Genomic DNA, 18263 nt, shown 5'->3' with positions numbered 1-18263 from the left:
ATAAACAATTGGGTGTATTTTGTTGAGGATATGGACATCAGAAACTCATTCATCACTGATGTGAATATAAATTGGTATAGCTATTTTAGAAAATAATTTCAAAGGAATATTTTTCTGGGATTGAGAAATTGATTTTAAAATATATTAGGCAATAAAAGAGTTAAGAATAGTTAAGGTTCACTTGAAGATAAAAATGTATCTATTTTTAGTATGTTTCATGTTGCATTATGACTTTTGACAAAAGTGCCAATATAATTCAAAGGGAAAGGATAGCCAATAAAATATGGATAGAATACATATTAATGGAATAGAATATAGAATCCAGAAATAGATCCACTGATATAAGTAGCAATGATATGAAGATGAATTGACATTACAAAGAAATATGGATAGGGGAGACTTTTCAATAAGTGTCACTGGTATACCAGTGTAACCACATTAAAAAAAGAAAATAAAACAATTTTTTTACCTTATCCCCAAACAAAAAATAAATTCTGAGTTGAATAACTAAGCATGAAATGACAAATATGAAGTTTTGATAATATTATATTGGAAGATATCTTCATTATGTTAATAAGAGAAAAAAGATTAGAAAAGACTAAAAAGACAGTCTTCTCATAATGACAGAGATCAAGAATGCAATCCAAGCATATAAGTGCATTTGAAGTCCCTTTTACACTCATCGACATTAAATTGACCAAAACAAATAATCTGGTCAAGCCCAGAGTCAAGAGGTGAGGAAATGCCATCTGCCATCATGAGGCCATCGTAAATGTTTGATGTTTAATACCCTACTCTGGAGTGAAAAATCAGAATCAATAATTCAGTCAACCACATCTTGAATACAAGCTAGAAAGAAAACGTTGGCATCCATTTATTTCTAACCAACTATTGTACTTTTGCAATAGTGAATTTTTCATTCTTTTTTTTTAAATCATGATACTGCATTTGACAAATCAATGAATTTACTGAACAATGAGTTGGGAAGCACACCTATAAGCTTTCCCTAACACAAGCATAAAATTTCTCTCTAGTAGAACCAAACAAGACTTCTAGACACTGTAAATTTAATTTGAAAATTTCAGAAAACAAATTTATCCAGATTGGACAAGTATCGTATAATATTTTCTAACTTACATATAAATATTCTATTTTCAGTTCCTAAAAATGTAAATGTAGTATTATTTTTTCAAGTGTAACTCGGCTTCATTCACATATCACAGTTGGCTTTACAAGAATATTTTTCTAGTTAAATATCACAATTTCTTTATTCAGTGTCTCACATTGTACTTCAAACATATCATTTTTTCCCCAAGTTAATCTGCAAAGGGTTCACTAGGGAATTGCACAAAATATGGACTGCTTCATGAATTTGCATGTCATTCTTATGCAGGGGCCATGCTAATCTTCAATTTTAGTATTTGTGTAGTTTTAGCGATAATTATACTTCAGCTCAGATATTAAAAAAATTAATTTTTGCTAAAACTGCAGAATATGCTTATGTATGAAACTAATGCTTTCTATACAAAATATAATTCTAATGTGTCTTTCATTTACCCAATTACTTTGCAATTATGAAAATTTATTGCGATTTGAAGCAAAGTGATCTGGCAAGATACCACATATGTATATTTTGGATGAATATAGGTAAGATAGTCAAGTGATCTTAACGTAAACTTAATTATACCAATTGTCTATAGTGACATGAAACTTTGAAATGAAGTGAGCAAATAAATTGTGCAAATGGGAAAATTGAATTATCAATGTTAGCTACACACTTTAGCCCTTTGTACTGAAATTCAGAACACCACATTGGCTATATAAAACTAACTTTAAATTAAATATGTTATAAAATTATAATCAACAACCATTGAATTTTCAATGGCAGCAGGAGATACCAGTAACTGTTTTTATGAGATGCCTTAATTTATAAAGGAATATTATAGATTTCAAATGTTTTCCCTAGTGGTTATAGGGTAGTACAATGTTTATTTATGCTTGTTTGGAGTATCTTTTTAAAAAAATTAGTTACAAGAATGGACTAAGAAAAGAACCTCAGATAGAACACTAAATTAAATCTCAGACAACTACTTTTTAAACTAGAAAAATTGTTGAAAAGAAAAATACATTTGTCAGAGAAAAAAAAATATCAGTATTACACGAAAAATAGGTAAGGATAAAAACTTAATTAAATGCATAACTATATGCCAGGTAAAATATTATTTTAAGATATGCATTACTAGAGTAAAATAATGTATATAGAAATGTTTTTCCAGAACGATTTTATTTAATCTTTCTTATTATGATAATTTTTTGGAAAAGTTTCGGGTTCATAGCAAAATTGAGGAAAAAGTACAGAGATTTCCCAAATACCTCCTGCCTTCACACATACCTGGCCTTTTCCATTATTAACATTAACAACTAGAGTGGTACATTTCTTAGAGCTGATGAATCCTAAAGTGAAACACCATAATCATTCAAAGTCCAAATTTTATTTTACAGTTCACTTTTGGTTTTAACTTTCCATGGAATGTTAAATTGTTGTTTACTGATTTATATATAATGATATGTATCCATCATTACAATACCATACAGAGTAATTTTACTCTACCAAATATCCTTTGTGCTCTATCTATTCATCCCTCCACTCCCCAACCCAAACCTGGCGACCTCTAGTATTTTACTCTCTCCATAGTTTTGCCTTTTCCAATATGTCATGTAGTTGGAATCATGCAGTATGTAGTTTTTTTAGATTCATTACTTTCACTTTGTAATGGGCAGTTGGATTCTTCCATGACTTTTCATGTACTGATAGCTCATTTCTTTTTGCACTAAATAGTATTCTATTGTCTAGATGTATATAGTTTATTATCTATTCAGATACCAAAGGACAGCTTGGTTGTTTCTAATTTGGCAATTATGAATAAAGCTGCAATAAACATCCATGTGCAAATTTCTTTTTGGGCATAAGTTTTCAACTCCATTGAATAAATTCCTTCTAACAACCATGAATGAACTCTGAAGCAGATCTTTTGAAGACTTCCGATAGCCATTTGAATCTGGAAGTAAATTTACCCCTAGACAGACTTTGAGGTGCTTGCATATCCAGCTAACAAACTGATGTAGAGATTTTGATCCAGAACTACTCAGATAAAATAATTATTTGACTCCTTTCCTACAGATATTATGGAAGAAAAAGGTTTTATTTTAAACATTAAATTTTGAATACTTTGTTACATAGCAATAGATAATGAATGTGTGTAATGTTTTCAAAAATTATTTAGTCAACACATATTTCTTGAACACTTGTTGAATGTCAAACATTGTTCAAAGTATTACAGATTCAATTGTCAAGAGGAATAGGATTATGGATTTCATTGTGCTCATTTTTTTTTCTTGATTAGGATTTCTTGCCTAGTTTTAATTTTCCTTTGATTAAATTTTAACTATATACTTTAGTAATTGAAGGCGATCATTAACTGTTTAATGTGAGCCAGATTTTACATTAAACTCATTTCTTCATTATAACAATTATATAAGATAGAAATTTGTACGAATCACTAAGCTATTATTGCCTATAAACACCAAATCCACCCTTTTATACTCTGTGATTCTAGAGCTAGGCTATGCAAGCTGGTTTGAACTTTAACAGTTGGTTCTCTATGAAATTTTGCCAATATGGGGCACTTTAGAGAAACTAAAAGACAGGAGAATGTAGGAAGGGATATGCTTCTTCCTGTTTTCTTAGAGTTCTCCTCAGTGTTGCCATGTTAGTATAGAAAGTTGATTCTACTTTCCAGCTTTGCTTGCTCCTCCCAGAAACAACCCTATTCTTAGCCTTTACAGGTGCCAACATCAGAAACACATCCTCAAAGATCTAGGTTTTAAAACCACAGAGCCTTTCTCCAAATGCCTCGGTTCTTAAAACTCCAACTCACACTTCATTTTTCCTCCTAATTTGGCCATGATTCTTTCTAGGAGTTACTAATTTCCATGTTACTTCAATATTCAGTATCTCTTTCAGTTGTCCAAAACCTGAAAACAATTCTTAACATTAAATTCTCTCTCTCTAAAAATGCTTAGTGTGGTTTCTAAGTGGACCCTGAATACTATAATATTTTGTTTTTTTCTCATGTTGCTCAAGGTCATAGAATCTCTGAGTAGAAGTGCTGAGTTGAAACTCAAGTGCTGTGACCAAAGAGGTTTTGCATTTAACAAGTAATCTCTTTTGTTATGAGTTGTTACAGTTTTCTCAAAATTATTAGTTTTAGGCATTCTGAATTTTGAAAAAATAATCTGTTTTAGTTCTGAGATAAATCATTTCTAATCTAAAATGAACATTTACCCAATATCATGTATTACTAATGATTTTGAGGGCACATAATTATGAAGTAGAGGTAAAATCAAAGTAAGTAACAGCCAACTCAGTCTCTTTATTCCTTTCTTGCCACATTAGTATGAGATGTGGATTACCATTTACATGTGAGGTTAACAAATGACACTTCATACAAAGAGAAATATTTCATTTAAGAAACCTCTTCCATTTTATACACTAATAATTGCACTGTTGAATAATATTTTGCAAAGAGCCACAAATAAATCTGTAAGTTCCAGATTTGTTTACCATAAAAGTTCTAGGGAGAATAGGTATATTCTATAAAATGTATTCCATAGGTAAGGACTCTTTCACTTTTAAATACCATTAATACTTTAATTGTGAGTTTTATCAATAACATATTTTGAAGGGAGTTTTATTGGACCACTTTTCCCCCCCTGGTCTGTCTCTGAAGAAAATTAAAAAAAAAATTCAGATCCACTACTAATGCTTTTATTCTCTAACTGATAATTGCTTAGGAATTCTTTTATTTTTGTGGTATGCTTGCCTTTTATAATTTTAAGTGTGTGGTATTTGAAGTTATACTTCAGTGCAGTACAATTCTTGCTTTGTTCAATTATACTCCTAGAATTTAAGCTGTGCTCATTCAAACTATTGCTTTAAATTGTTAAATCTGGGATTTTTGTTAACTTTTATAAGATATTTTTAATTTTTAAATATGCATAAGATACACATATTTGTATGTATTTATATATGTATACACACATACGTATTAATAGATACAGTTATCTATTAAAAAGAAAATAATGAGATTAATTGGATTTAGGCAGAATATTAACATGGCACTTAGGAGAACAAGAGCTTCATGTTCACATTGGATTCTCTTGTCTTTCAAGCATGGGAATAAAACAGAAAGTGCCTGGGTAAATGCTGAAAACGCAGTGATTTGTGTCACAGTTCAGAAATACTCAGTTTAGGGAACCCAATCTTAACCAGAAACTGCTGACAAACTTGCCCACACTTTGCCTATGAGAAACATTTTATTTTATTTTGATTTATTTTTCCTGGAATATAAGCAAAGCTCTACCTCTAGAACAAGGAAGGGGACTTGACCCGGATTATCTCCACACATATGTAAAATCTGCTCACTTGTCTATATGGAGATATTCTCTCTCTAGCTTTTAAAGGTGTTAATGTCTAGAACTGTAGAAATGCCAGAGACATGGAGAATAATCTCCCAGCAGATATACAGACTTATAATATGTAACATGAAAAAGTGAAATATGGGCTTTTCCTGTCTGGATCATCTGTTACTTTGAAATTTATTCTATAAATATAACAAAATACTTGAATATAATGATCAAGATAAGCCTTCCTTTCTTTTCAGAGCATATATTGAGGATCAGTTTAATCCTAGATTTCATATCAAATAATATTAGACTTACAGAAAGCATGATAAATGTATTCAGAAAGGGTCAGTGAAGAAAAAATCTTCATCCTATATCCACATATCTCATTGACTCAGAAATTCATTAAATAACACTATTCAGAAAGTGACTGGCTTTGATACTTGCCTTTGATATAAAGAGGAAAATACTTCACTATCAAAAATGACAATTGTAGATCAACTTACTGAATTCCTATGAATTTATGTATCATCGTCGCTCCTGTGCTATACCAGTAAAACTCTTTTTTCTCTGTTATAAAATAATTCACATAACAACAGAATTTATGTTGGACAAATAGTATATGTTCTTTCATTTATAATTCTAGCATTTTCTTCAAAAAGCAATAAAATATTAAAGTAAAATATGCAAATACACCAAGAATCATACACATCTATGGTATCCCCTAGCAACAGTGTAGTTGTACTTCCTGAAATGCAAATCCCAGATGTTATTAAATACAAGTCACATTTCTGACTCCATTAAGAAAAATCTGAATTGTAAGAACCAGCAAACACCTAACATGGTTAGTGTCCCTGAATAAGAAATAAAAGCATAATGAATTAAATTGCAATGGAACTGAGGGAAACCACATTAAGAATGGGCTAACATTGGCAATGGAACATTTACTGAAAAATACAAAACTAAAGCATGCATCCATATCTTATTTTTTACAACTTTTTTCCCCTTTCCTTTGACATTACATTTCTGGAAAGAAAGTAAAGTGTTTATCCTTCCCAGTCATAAGATAAATAAACAGTAGGGATTTAATGTACAACATGATGACTATAGTTAATAGTGCTGCATTATATATAGAAAAGTGGCTAAGAGAGTAAATCCTAAGAGTTTTCATCATAAGTAGAATTTCTTTTTTCTTTTTTCTCTTTCTCTTTTTAAAAATATTTTATTTATTTTTTCATGAAAGACACAGAGAGGCAGAGACATAGGCAGAGATATAGCAGGCTCCGTGCAGAGACCTTGATGGGGAACTTGATCCCAGGATCCTAGGATCATGCCCTGAGCCAAAGGCAGATGCGGAACCACTAAACCACCTAGATGTCCCAGGATTTCTTTTTATTTTTTCTTTTCCTTTTTTATATTTTATCCATATGAAGTAATGGATGTTAGCTAAACCTATTGCGATAATCATTTCAAAATATATGTAAATGAAACTATCATGCCGTACACCTTAAATTTACACAGTGATATATATCAATTACTTCTCAATAAACTAGAAAAATGTTTTAGCTATCCTTGAATAAATATGGAAATTTCTTTTTTTAATATTTTATTTATTTATTCATGAGAGACACACAGAGAAAGAGGCAGAGACAGGTAGAGGAAGAAGCAGGCTCCCTAGAAGGATCCCGATGCGAGACTCGATCCCTGACCCCTGGATCACTCCCTGAGCCGAAGGCAATACTTAACCACGAAGCCACCCACGCATCCCAAATTGGAAATTTCTTAATCCCCAAATTCTTAATCCTAAAACTATTGCTGAATGATGAATTACTTAGTTTGATTATTAACCATTTTCAAATTGTAAAAAGCATTTACTTGTAATAGTTTAGAAAATTCAGAGAGAGCAGTGATGGAGTCTAAAATAGGGATACTTGGCATAGAACAATGGTGATCTTCATTAATTCCTGTACACATTGTTCTTCTGGTCTTTCATGGCTGAGGTAGGTACCAGTGAATGGTATAAACTTTAGTAATTTTCCCTGTTCCATATTGAATAAGATAACTTCTTTAAGTGTCATCACAGTATCTGGCATATACTAAAAATATTAGTTTATTTTTCCCTAATTCTACTCTGTTGCCTCTAAAGAATGTGGATTCTAATGTTTTTCTTCCTTGAATGCACAAACTATAGTGGATTAAGGATGTTTATAAATAAATATTATTAGACTTATTTTATACAGGACTTGTGAATTTTCAAGTAACACTAAATACTTTCCCCAAATACCTTACATAATTATGTTTTTTAAATCAACTCTGTGTATAATTTACATAAATAAAAAGCATCCATTTTAAGTATGCAATATCTATTAGTTTTTCCATTATGACTTTGTATTGTGAAAACTTGCTAAACTCAATGACCTTGCTACTAGCTCATTGTATATTTGTTAGGATCTTTTTAGACAGATAATCATGATAACTGCAAAAATACATATATTTATTTTGTTTTCTATCTTATTGCATTTTTTTCTTTTTTTTTGTCCAGGAATAATTGATATACAGAAAATTATATTAGTTTCAGATGTACAATATAATGATTTGGCATTTGCATACATTGCAAAATGAACACCACAATAGGTTTAGTTAACATCTATCACCATGCATAGTCTACAAATTTGTGTGTGTGTGTGTGTGTGTGTGTGTGTGTGTGATAAGGACTTTTATTTATTTTTTTTTTTTTTTTAATTTTTTTTTTAATTTTTTATTTATTTATGATAGTCACAGAGAGAGAGAGAGAGAGGCAGAGACACAGGCAGAGGGAGAAGCAGGCTCCACGCACCGGGAGCCCGACGTGGGATTCGATCCCGGGTCTCCAGGATCGCGCCCTGGGCCAAAGGCAGGCGCTAAACCGCTGCGCCACCCAGGGATCCCTGATAAGGACTTTTAATATCTACTCCCTTAGCAACTTTTGAATATGTAATACAATATTCTAACTATAATTACTATGCTCTACATCACATCAGAATAATTTATTTATTTAACTGGAAGTCTGCCCTTTTCCCCCCACCCCCTTTCTTGACCTTATTATACTGTTGCAATTCTGAATAAATATGCTAAAGGCCAACTTCCTTGTTCTATTCCAAACATAAAGGAAAAAAAACTATTTAAATAAATATGAATGTTTGCTGTTTGGGGTCTTATTTTGTTTTTGCAGTACACTCAAATGTTTCTGCATCTCTTAGATAAAAATATATTTTTTCTTAGTCTGTTAATGTGATTTCCTGTTATTACTCCAAAAAATTTCTCCAAACTTCATTTTAAAACAACACAATTCTGTGTTAAAACAACACAAATGTTACTTTCTTAGATCCTGGAGGTTGAAGTCTGAAATGGATCTCACTGTGTTAAAACCAAAATATCTTCAGGCCTTTGTTCCTGCTGGCAGCTCTAAGGGTAAATCTGTGTCCTTGTATCTTCCTGCTTCTAAAGACTACCTTTATTACTTTGGCTCATGGCCTCTTTCTCCATCTTCAAAATCAGAAGCAACTGATAGAGTCTTTCTCATGCTGTATAGTCTGACAGTCCTATTCTGAAATTAAATCTTTCTTTACTTCCCTTATAAGGATACTTGTTTTTAAATTTAAGGGCCATTTGGATAATTCAGGATAATCTTCCCATCTCATTATGCCTTACTTAATCACATCTGCAAAATCTCTTTGACCATGTAAGTTTACATATGCACAGATTCCAGGGATTCAGACACTAACATTTAGGTGGGAAATTCAGCCTATCATGATAAACCAACCTTGCATTCCTGGGAAAAACAGTACTTGATCATGATGTATTTTGCATCTTGAATATTATTAATTTGATATGCTATAAAATAAAGTTAAAAACATTTTTGTCTATGTTCATGAAAAATATTAGTCTATAGTTTCTTTTCTTGTAATGACTGTCTGGTTTTAGTATAAGGATAATGATGTCCTTGTATAATGAGTTAAGGAATACTCCATCCTCTTCTAATTTCTGAAAAGTTTATGTAAAATAGGTATTATTTCTTTACATATGTTTGCTAGAATTCAGCACTGTAAAAAATATAATACATCATGACCAAGTGTGATTTGTACCAGGAGTGCAGAATTCACTCATCATTTAAAATTCAGTCAATCAATGAAAATTATTAGATTGGGCAGAAAAAGAAAAACTGTTATCTCAGTGATGCAGTGAAATTGCTTGAAAAATTCAACACCTATTCATATCATAAAAAATTAGCAAATTAGAAATAAAAAGGAACATTCTTAACAGGTAAGTGGCGAACGTATCATTGTATATTGTACAATGGAATAAATCTACTGATTCTCACAACAACATTGATTTTCAAAAGCATCATGTTAAATGTAAAAAGACTGACATATAAACAACATATGCTGTATAATTCTACTTACATGAAACTGATGGATAAGCAAAATCTGATGGAAATAAAAATAATGTTTGCCACTGGATGATAAAACTAACTTGAAGGGAACATGATTACATTTTCTGGGGAAGGCACATATTCTATCTCTTAATTGTATTTTTGCTTACAGACTTGTTTAAATTTGTCAAAATTCACCAAATTTTATTCACCAAATATAGTCTCTGTATTAAATTTATCCAAATAAAACAAAACACATAAATAAGAATTAACAAACAAACAAAAAAATAACACCAACTATCTATATGAAATGTACTACTTACCAGCATGTTTATTGTAGCAGAGATTAAATTTTGAATATTTTGTAGCATGCATTAATATTTCTTATGTGTATGCATTTATCTCCTGAGTACTTATAAGTGAACTTCTTGAAATGTAATTAAAGGATGAAATAAATCTATTTTATATAGATCACCAATAATTCTTTTTGTTATAGAGATATTAAGAAAGGAGCATAGCTCTAATAAGAACAATTTGTTCCCATTTTTTCAAATATGCAGCTCTGCTATAAATAGATTTCCACAGAAACACCTACTGCTTATCAAAATTTGAGCCAAGAAAATTTTTTATGTACTTTTTTTTAATGCAACTGAAACTTTGTGATTGAAAAGTTTTCTTCCATCATTTTTTCAGCATTCTTTTAATTTACCCAATCCCTCTGAATCTTCACCAAAAGTATCTGTATTTTGGGAAGACTCCCCAGTATTCAAGTCTCTCAAATCTTACTCTTCAATTCTCTTAACTTCATATCTCAGCTAAATCTTTAAAAAAGCCTTTTAACTACGGTGTCAATTAGTCCTGAAATATATTATGATTAAAGTATTGTAATCCTAAACTATATTATACTAGAAGTATTTCTATACTAAGCTGCTGTATTTCCCTCTTGCTATTTCAACTATTTTATTGTTATAGTTAATTAGTTGAAAAGTAACACAGATATGTGTATGGTTAATCTTATCTAGGTCTTAGATTTATATTCATGAGATATTGTATGACAAATAATTCAACATGTTTACCTATTAATATAAAATGGAATAATTATAGAAGATGAAGGATATTATCCATATAATTCTACCAATTAGAAACTTGAAAATAACGTAAACATCTCCCTTACCAGTCCCCCAATCCAGTTAGCCAAAAATATTGCTGAATTCTATGTCCTAGATCTTTCTAATAGCCATCATATCATTTATATATACTTCAGATTTAATTATCTCTTTCTTTGTATTTAATTTCTTCAGATTAAATCTTCAGTTTTCACATCTCCCTACAGTCTTCTACTATACAATAAATTTCCCTGCATCCTCAAAGTCTTGGTGATTGTTTCTCTTTTTTTCCCTTTAACTTAATCACTTTCCCGCTAAGTTGCCCAAATGATAATTAGGAACTAATAATCTTGTAGAGTTAGAACAGATTGTAACATCATTTACTGTTATAATAACAGTAGGTATAGAAAGAGTCTGGTGGTAATTAACAGATGTTGATAACATATATGAAGGCCTAACAAGTAAGGTTCTTCTGGGCTATAATTGTTACTGCAAAGCATCAGACCAATAACTTGCTAATTGGAGAAAGAAAATTAATGCAATGACTTGTGTACCATGCGAAACATTAAAATATACTATTTAGGTATGGCTAGCTTTTGTCTGGAAAACCTCAAACATAGAGCTTTAAAAATGTGCTTATATAATTTGTATTGTTCATAGTCTTTATTTAAAAAAGAATAGACTAAAAAATAAAACAAAAAAGAAGAAAAAAGAATAGACTACTGTGTTACACTACTCTATAGTCTCCTATGTTTATTACTTTATGGTACTTAATAACAAACATAATACCTTTTTTAAAAAAGATTTTATTTATTTATTCATGAGAGACACAGAGAGAGGCAGAGACATAGACAGAGGGAGAAGCAGGCTCCATGCAGGAAACCCAATGTGGGACTTGATCCCGGGACTCCAAGATCATGCCCTGGGTCAAAGGCAGGCACTAAACCACTGAACCACCTGGGTATCCCACAAACATAATATTTTTAATGGCAGTTGAGGAATTACCATTGCACAGTCTCATAGATCTAAGGTTGTAAGTTCCTTTATCATTGCTTTTGATAACCACAAAAAATATAAACTAGTTATTTCAAGTCTGTTAATATAATACAACTACATAAAGCAATTCAGAAAGGGGGGAGAGATAAATAGCATGCCCAATGTGTGCTTTTATTTATTTATTTATTTATTTTTATTTTATGATAGTCACAGAGAGAGAGAGAGGCAGAGACATAGGCAGAGGGAGAAGCAGGCTCCATGCACCGGGAGCCCGACGTGGGATTCGATGCGAGGTCTCCAGGATCGCGCCCTGGGCCAAAGGCAGGCGCCAAACCGCTGCACCACCCAGGGATCCCCAATGTGTGCTTTTAGAAAGGGAATTAAAGCAACGTACCTATTCACAGCCCCAATCTTTAATCTGTGGTCTTTTTGTTTGGTTAATCCTTTGTGGAAGATAGGGGGATAACACCTCAAAAAATAGCATCTCCAAAAAGAAGTAGATTACGGCAGTCTCTGGCTGAGAGTCCTTCTAATTTGTTTCCTGTAAGCCAATGATTCTCAAACTAAGTTGCCCCTTGCAGTTGCTTGTTAAGCTGTCCTAAATATATGGATGCTCCTCCCAGTTCCAGAGTAATTAAATCACCAATATTACTGGTGATGACATACTGATAATCTTAAAGCTTCACAAATCATTTTACCCTGTATCCAGGATGAGAAAATTGGTCTACAATATCCTTCCCTCACCTTCTCCCTGCACTTGAGGACAGCAGCTACTGCTGATGGGACTCTTCCCTAATCTGATGCATTTGAAACTGACTACATCAAACATATTGATTTTTTCCTCTTCAAAGGCCTGATCATAAGACTAGAAGCTTAATTACTTCTAGCTCAATTACCACATCAGTCTTAAGCAGATAGAATTTGGTATTTTTATTTTATTTTATTTTATTTTATTTTATTTTATTTTATTTATTTTATTTTATTTTTAGAATTTGTTATTTTAAAGAAACGGATATTTTAGCCAAGTCATATTGGCCTATAGGAGGTTATTTCTGGACTATTTTATATTTTAAAACAAAATATGCAAATGATTTAATATTATGCATGATATTACTTTCTTCTCTCAGTCCTCAAGGAAAGGAAATCATAGTCTGCCAAAACTCCTTTGACCACACTGAAAATTATTTTAACTTTTCTCATTTTGAGGGTGAAATAATCACAAGTCATTAAGAAGTTTACATAAAGTCATTTCTAACTTAGAATAGTAACGATACTATTGTATTCAGTAACATAGAAACCTGTATCAAATTATAGTACATTTTAAAGATATATATTTTAAGTAAAATAGCTCTAAACTGTTATACTGCCTGTTAAAACAATACACCTGGTATCTTACTTTATCAAGTAATTGAGATTATCAAAGTCATCCATGAAAAAAAAAAAAAGACATCCAGTTAATGATCAATGCATGTATTTAACCATAAAAAAAGATTAAAATCTTGCTATTTGTGACAACATGAGTGGACCTTGAAGGTATTTTGCTAACTGAAATGAGTCAGTTAGCAAAATCATATGCTACATATGCCACATGACTTCAGTTACAAGTGGAATCTAAAAAACAAAACCAAATAAAACCCAGACTCATAGATGCAGAGAACAGGGTGGTGGTTGTCAGAGGGGAGGGAATGTAATGTACAGCCGGAGAATGAAGCCCATAAAATCATATTAACTTTGTACAGTAATAAATAGTAACTGGATTCATGGTGCTGAGCTCAGTGTGCATCGTACACAAATACTGAATCACTAATGTTTTATGCCTGCAACCAATATAATATTATATGTCCATTACACTTCAATTTTTAAATATTGGATTTAAAATTTTTTAATAGATTTTATTTATTTATTCATGAGAGACACAGAGACAGGCAGAGGGAGAAGCAGGCTCCACACAGGGAGCCCAATGTGGGACTTGATCCCGCGTCTCCAGGATCACGCCATGGGCTGAAGGCAGCACTAAACTGCTGAGCCACCTGGGCTACTCTAAAGAATGCATTTTAAAATGTAGATTTTAAAGATCATAAATTGAAGGAAATGGAAATGAAGTTGTATTTTTTGGCTCCTAGTATATACCATGCACTTTAAAGACAGTATCTCCTATTTATTTTCAAAACACTTCTCTAATGTGAACTATTAAATCCATTTTACAGATGTGGAAGCAGAGCATATGTGAAATTAGACAAATTGCCAAATCACAAGAGTATGTCTGATTTCAATCAAAATCTGTTATTCTAAGGCAGATTCTGTTTGTTTGCTTGTTTTCCTCCTTATAACTAAAATCATTTAGGATGCCAAAAGCAGCAGAGACACTTTCACACAGTCTGTGTTTATCAGTGGAGGACACATATTTCTCTTATGTACTTTACACTTTTAAATTGTACTTACTAGAAAAAAGGATAGATGCTATATTGCCTGTGAAATTTCATTTTCACTTTTGTCCAGGCTGAAAGAGGACAGACTAGTGACAGAGCAGAAGAGCAGGAAAGAGTGACAGCATAAGCAGTGAGGAATGTGATTAGGATAATTTCATCAAGAGATTTTAAGTGGTCAAATATTTTGGCAATTATCATAGTAATTTCCAAAGCAGCCCTAAGTGCCCTTTTATGAAAATATATTTGAACCATACTTAGGATATTCATCTCCAGGAGAGTATATCTGAGGAAATTGCATTAGGAGATCACTTCTAGGTAGAAATATGCTGAAATTAGGATCAATCTGAAATTGTTTCTCTTAATCACTGCATAAAATTTGCACATACGCGAAGCTAAAAAGACTAGACCTTTTTAAAATCCTCTACCTTTGGTAAAATTTAGAAACAAGAGTTTTGGGCTGTCTGGGTGGCTCAGTGGTTGAGCTTCTGCCATTGGCTCAAGGCGTGGTTCTGGAGTCTCGGGATGGAGTCCTGCATCCGATCGGGCTCCTCCATGGGGCCTGATTCTCCCTCTGCATATGTCTCTGCCTCTCTCTGTGTGTCTCATAAATAAATAAAACCTTAAAAAAAAAGAACAAGAGTTTCTGGGGGCTACTGGCTACATCAATACATGTGATCCTTATTGTGTCAAATGACACCTTCACATATGTGTAGAAAATTAATGGAAAGAAACATTAAAATATCAAGTGTAGGGACACCTGTTTGGCTAAGTAGTTGAGCCTTTGTCTTTGATTCAGGGCGTGATCCCAAGGTCGGAGATTCAGTCCCACATAGGGCTCCTTGTGGGGAGCCTGCTTCTCCCTCTGCCTATGTGTCTGCCTCTCTCTCTGCATCTCTCATGAATAAATAAATAAAATCTTAAAAAAAAATACTAAGTGTAGGCAGCTCTGTCTGGTAGAATGACAGGTGATTTTTATTTCTTCTTTATATTTTGCTGCACTGTTCAAAACCTTACCTGTCCATTATTTTTGTCATTTTGAGCATTGTTCAAAACCATAACAACAGCTGCAAAAAAAAAAAAAAAAAAAAAAATCTCAAGCTGCACACTTACCACACCGTACTATGCCAGAGCAGACCATATGGAAACTCTAGTACAGACATTTCACTCTCATATAAATGTGGACATTTCTCTTTCTACAAACCTGGCTTTCTCCACTATCTGGCTACCCAATTTCATCAAAATATGCATATTGCTCATTTGTCCTTTGCAGAGAAGTTCTCCCAAATACATTCTTCCCCCAGGTTTTCCCCAGTTCCCATGACATGCTATCCTGCAGCACAAAGTTTTTCTTCCTAGTCCATCATGGTAGCTCTGATGGTGGTGACTTCAGCTATGTTTAGAATCATCTGACATTCCCTCCTCTTTAGCAAGATGAACAATATTCCAATCACTTAAAGCTCAGTGTAGATTTTATTTATTTTCCCTCACTTTCCACTTCTGTGTTAGTTGCTTCTACTATGTGCCCCTACATTATATTGTCCTTTTGTGCTGAGAGCACTTACTATACTTTGATAAAACAGATTTGTTTTTAAAAACATTTTCATTTATTTATGTGAGAGAGAGGGAGAAGGAGAGTACAAGCAGGGGAAGCGGCAGAGAGAGAAGCAGACTCCCAACTGAGCAGGGAGCCTGACACCAGGCTTAATCCTAGGACCTCAATCTCAGGACCCAAGGATCTTGACCTGAGACAAAGGCAGAGTCTTAACCAACTGAACCACCTGAGTGCCCCCAAACTGATTTGTTTTTAAAGTGTCTCTCCTGCCAAATTTCCTGAGAAATTTGCATGTGAAATTATATATATATGTATATATATAATTATATATGTATATACTATATATATAAATTATATATATGTATATACTACTCATTCAACATGTGTGTACATATGTATGTATATACGGAATTTAATGAATATCAGAAAACTTGCAATTCTTACCATAAAGAATAAGAAAGAAATGTGTCTAGGAGGGACATAGGAGATTACTGTGCTGTTCCTGATGTAAAGTTCACGGATTTATGGTATCTCTACTCTTTATGATTGTCTAAACATTTCTAACACCTGGAATACAAATTTCAGGGAAAGAACACTGCATGAGGAAGTTAATTAGTTGACAGTGAGTGTATAAGTAATGGGTCATTGATTAGGAGGTATATTTGGAAGGAAATGTATTGATAGTAACCATTAGGAAGCAAATCAAATATTTAAGGGTCGGAAGGTCCCATAGGATTAATGCAGATAAAATAAAATACCAAATTGATAGGATGTTTATTGATCATTTCAATCAACTGGTCTTCCAATATCAACCCTCCCCACTCCCCTAGGTGTTCCTTCACAATTGTCCTCCAAAATTCAGCCCCAGAATCCATTAACCCTTCTCCATTTCTATTTCCAGAATTTGGTAATCCTCTAGTGTAAAAGTACATATGTAGATATTTTATACAATTATCTTCATGAGTTCCAGATCCAGTTAATACCAGAAGATTACACAATAACCTGCTATATGTTTCCAGTCTTTCCAGTGATCTCTGGAATTATGAAAGATTTCACAAATCCAACTGTCATCTTGCTGTCAGCACATGATCTTGAGTTTTATTTTAGAAGAAAAGAAAAATCAACAAAACACATCAAATTCTCTCTATTTCAGTTACAAAGATGAACCTTCTTATCTTAGTATCCTTTCACACTCAATCAAGCAAGAGGTGTCCTTTTCTCCATCCAAGGATAATCCACCCCTGTTTGGAGGCATATTTCCTCATTCATTCTCTGAGGATATGCTCTATCAAGTGAGTTCACACTCTCATGGATCGTAATCTTTTCATTTTCTTCTGTTTATTTCTATGAGCATTGAATTCCCTATCTTCAATATGAAACATTAAGGTTCTTAAAATAAAATAACCTCGTCTTTTCTCCTTTTACCATCTTATATTGCTTCCTTGATGTGTCACCGTGCTTGTAGTCTTCTTCATTTACAGTCTGTTTTTTCTCATTTTATATATACACCCTAATGTCCCAAACAAAGTGTCTGCCCCCATCTTTCTGAAGAAACAGCTGGGATCATCGGTAACAACCTAGCTATCAAAAATATTTATTATGACATCATCTCATAATTCTAAGTGTGGATTCATCTAGCAAAATCTCATCTTTTGGTTTCTTTCAACATTCCCCTATGTACTTCTTACCTCTATAAAAATGTTTCCCAGTTTTATGGGAATTTTTCATGGATTCACCTTTCTCCACTTACCTTAGATACTGGTGATGACTCTACATTGTTTGTTCCTGTCTTTTTATTCATGTTGATCTATAGTTCATTTAAGAATCTGAATTATGTTTTTCAATTTCTGTCTTTCATTGTTGGTAATAATTCCATGTGATAGAATTTTTTTAATGATGTAAAAGAAGACACAAAAGATAACTAAAGTCTGGCCATTTAGAGAGAAACACTGCAAGTGATAGTTTCCAACCAAAAAAATAAAAAGTCAAGGCACCTAGGAGGTTCAGTTGGTTAAGTGTCTGCCTTCAATGTAGGTCATGATCCCAAGGTCCTGGGATGGATCCCCATGTCAGGGTCCCTGCTCAGTAGGGATACTACTTCTCCCTCTGCCTGCCTCTCCCTCTGCTCTTGCTCTGTTTCTCTGTCAAGTAAATAAATAAAATCTTCAAAAAAGAAAAAAAAAAGAAAAGATGAAAGGCATGGATTTGTAGATCAACACAGATTTTGGCTCTTAAAGCAGAACCAGCTCTGCTACTTACTAGAATATAAATAGAGACAAGCTATTTAAGATTGTTAAACAAATTTG

At 32.7% G+C, this 18263-nt stretch overlaps 1 pseudogene; it reads right to left on the bottom strand.

Moving 5' to 3' along the window:
- Positions 1 to 1348: 1348 nt before the first annotated feature.
- LOC112914621 (U6 spliceosomal RNA) lies at positions 1349 to 1447 on the bottom strand (annotated as a pseudogene).
- Between the last annotated feature and the right edge of the window lie 16816 nt (positions 1448 to 18263).

This window comes from Vulpes vulpes, chromosome 5 (assembly GCF_048418805.1).
Source record: "Vulpes vulpes isolate BD-2025 chromosome 5, VulVul3, whole genome shotgun sequence".
NCBI classification, from domain to species: Eukaryota; Metazoa; Chordata; class Mammalia; order Carnivora; family Canidae; genus Vulpes; species Vulpes vulpes.
This window is presented reverse-complemented; position numbering and strand designations above follow the sequence as displayed.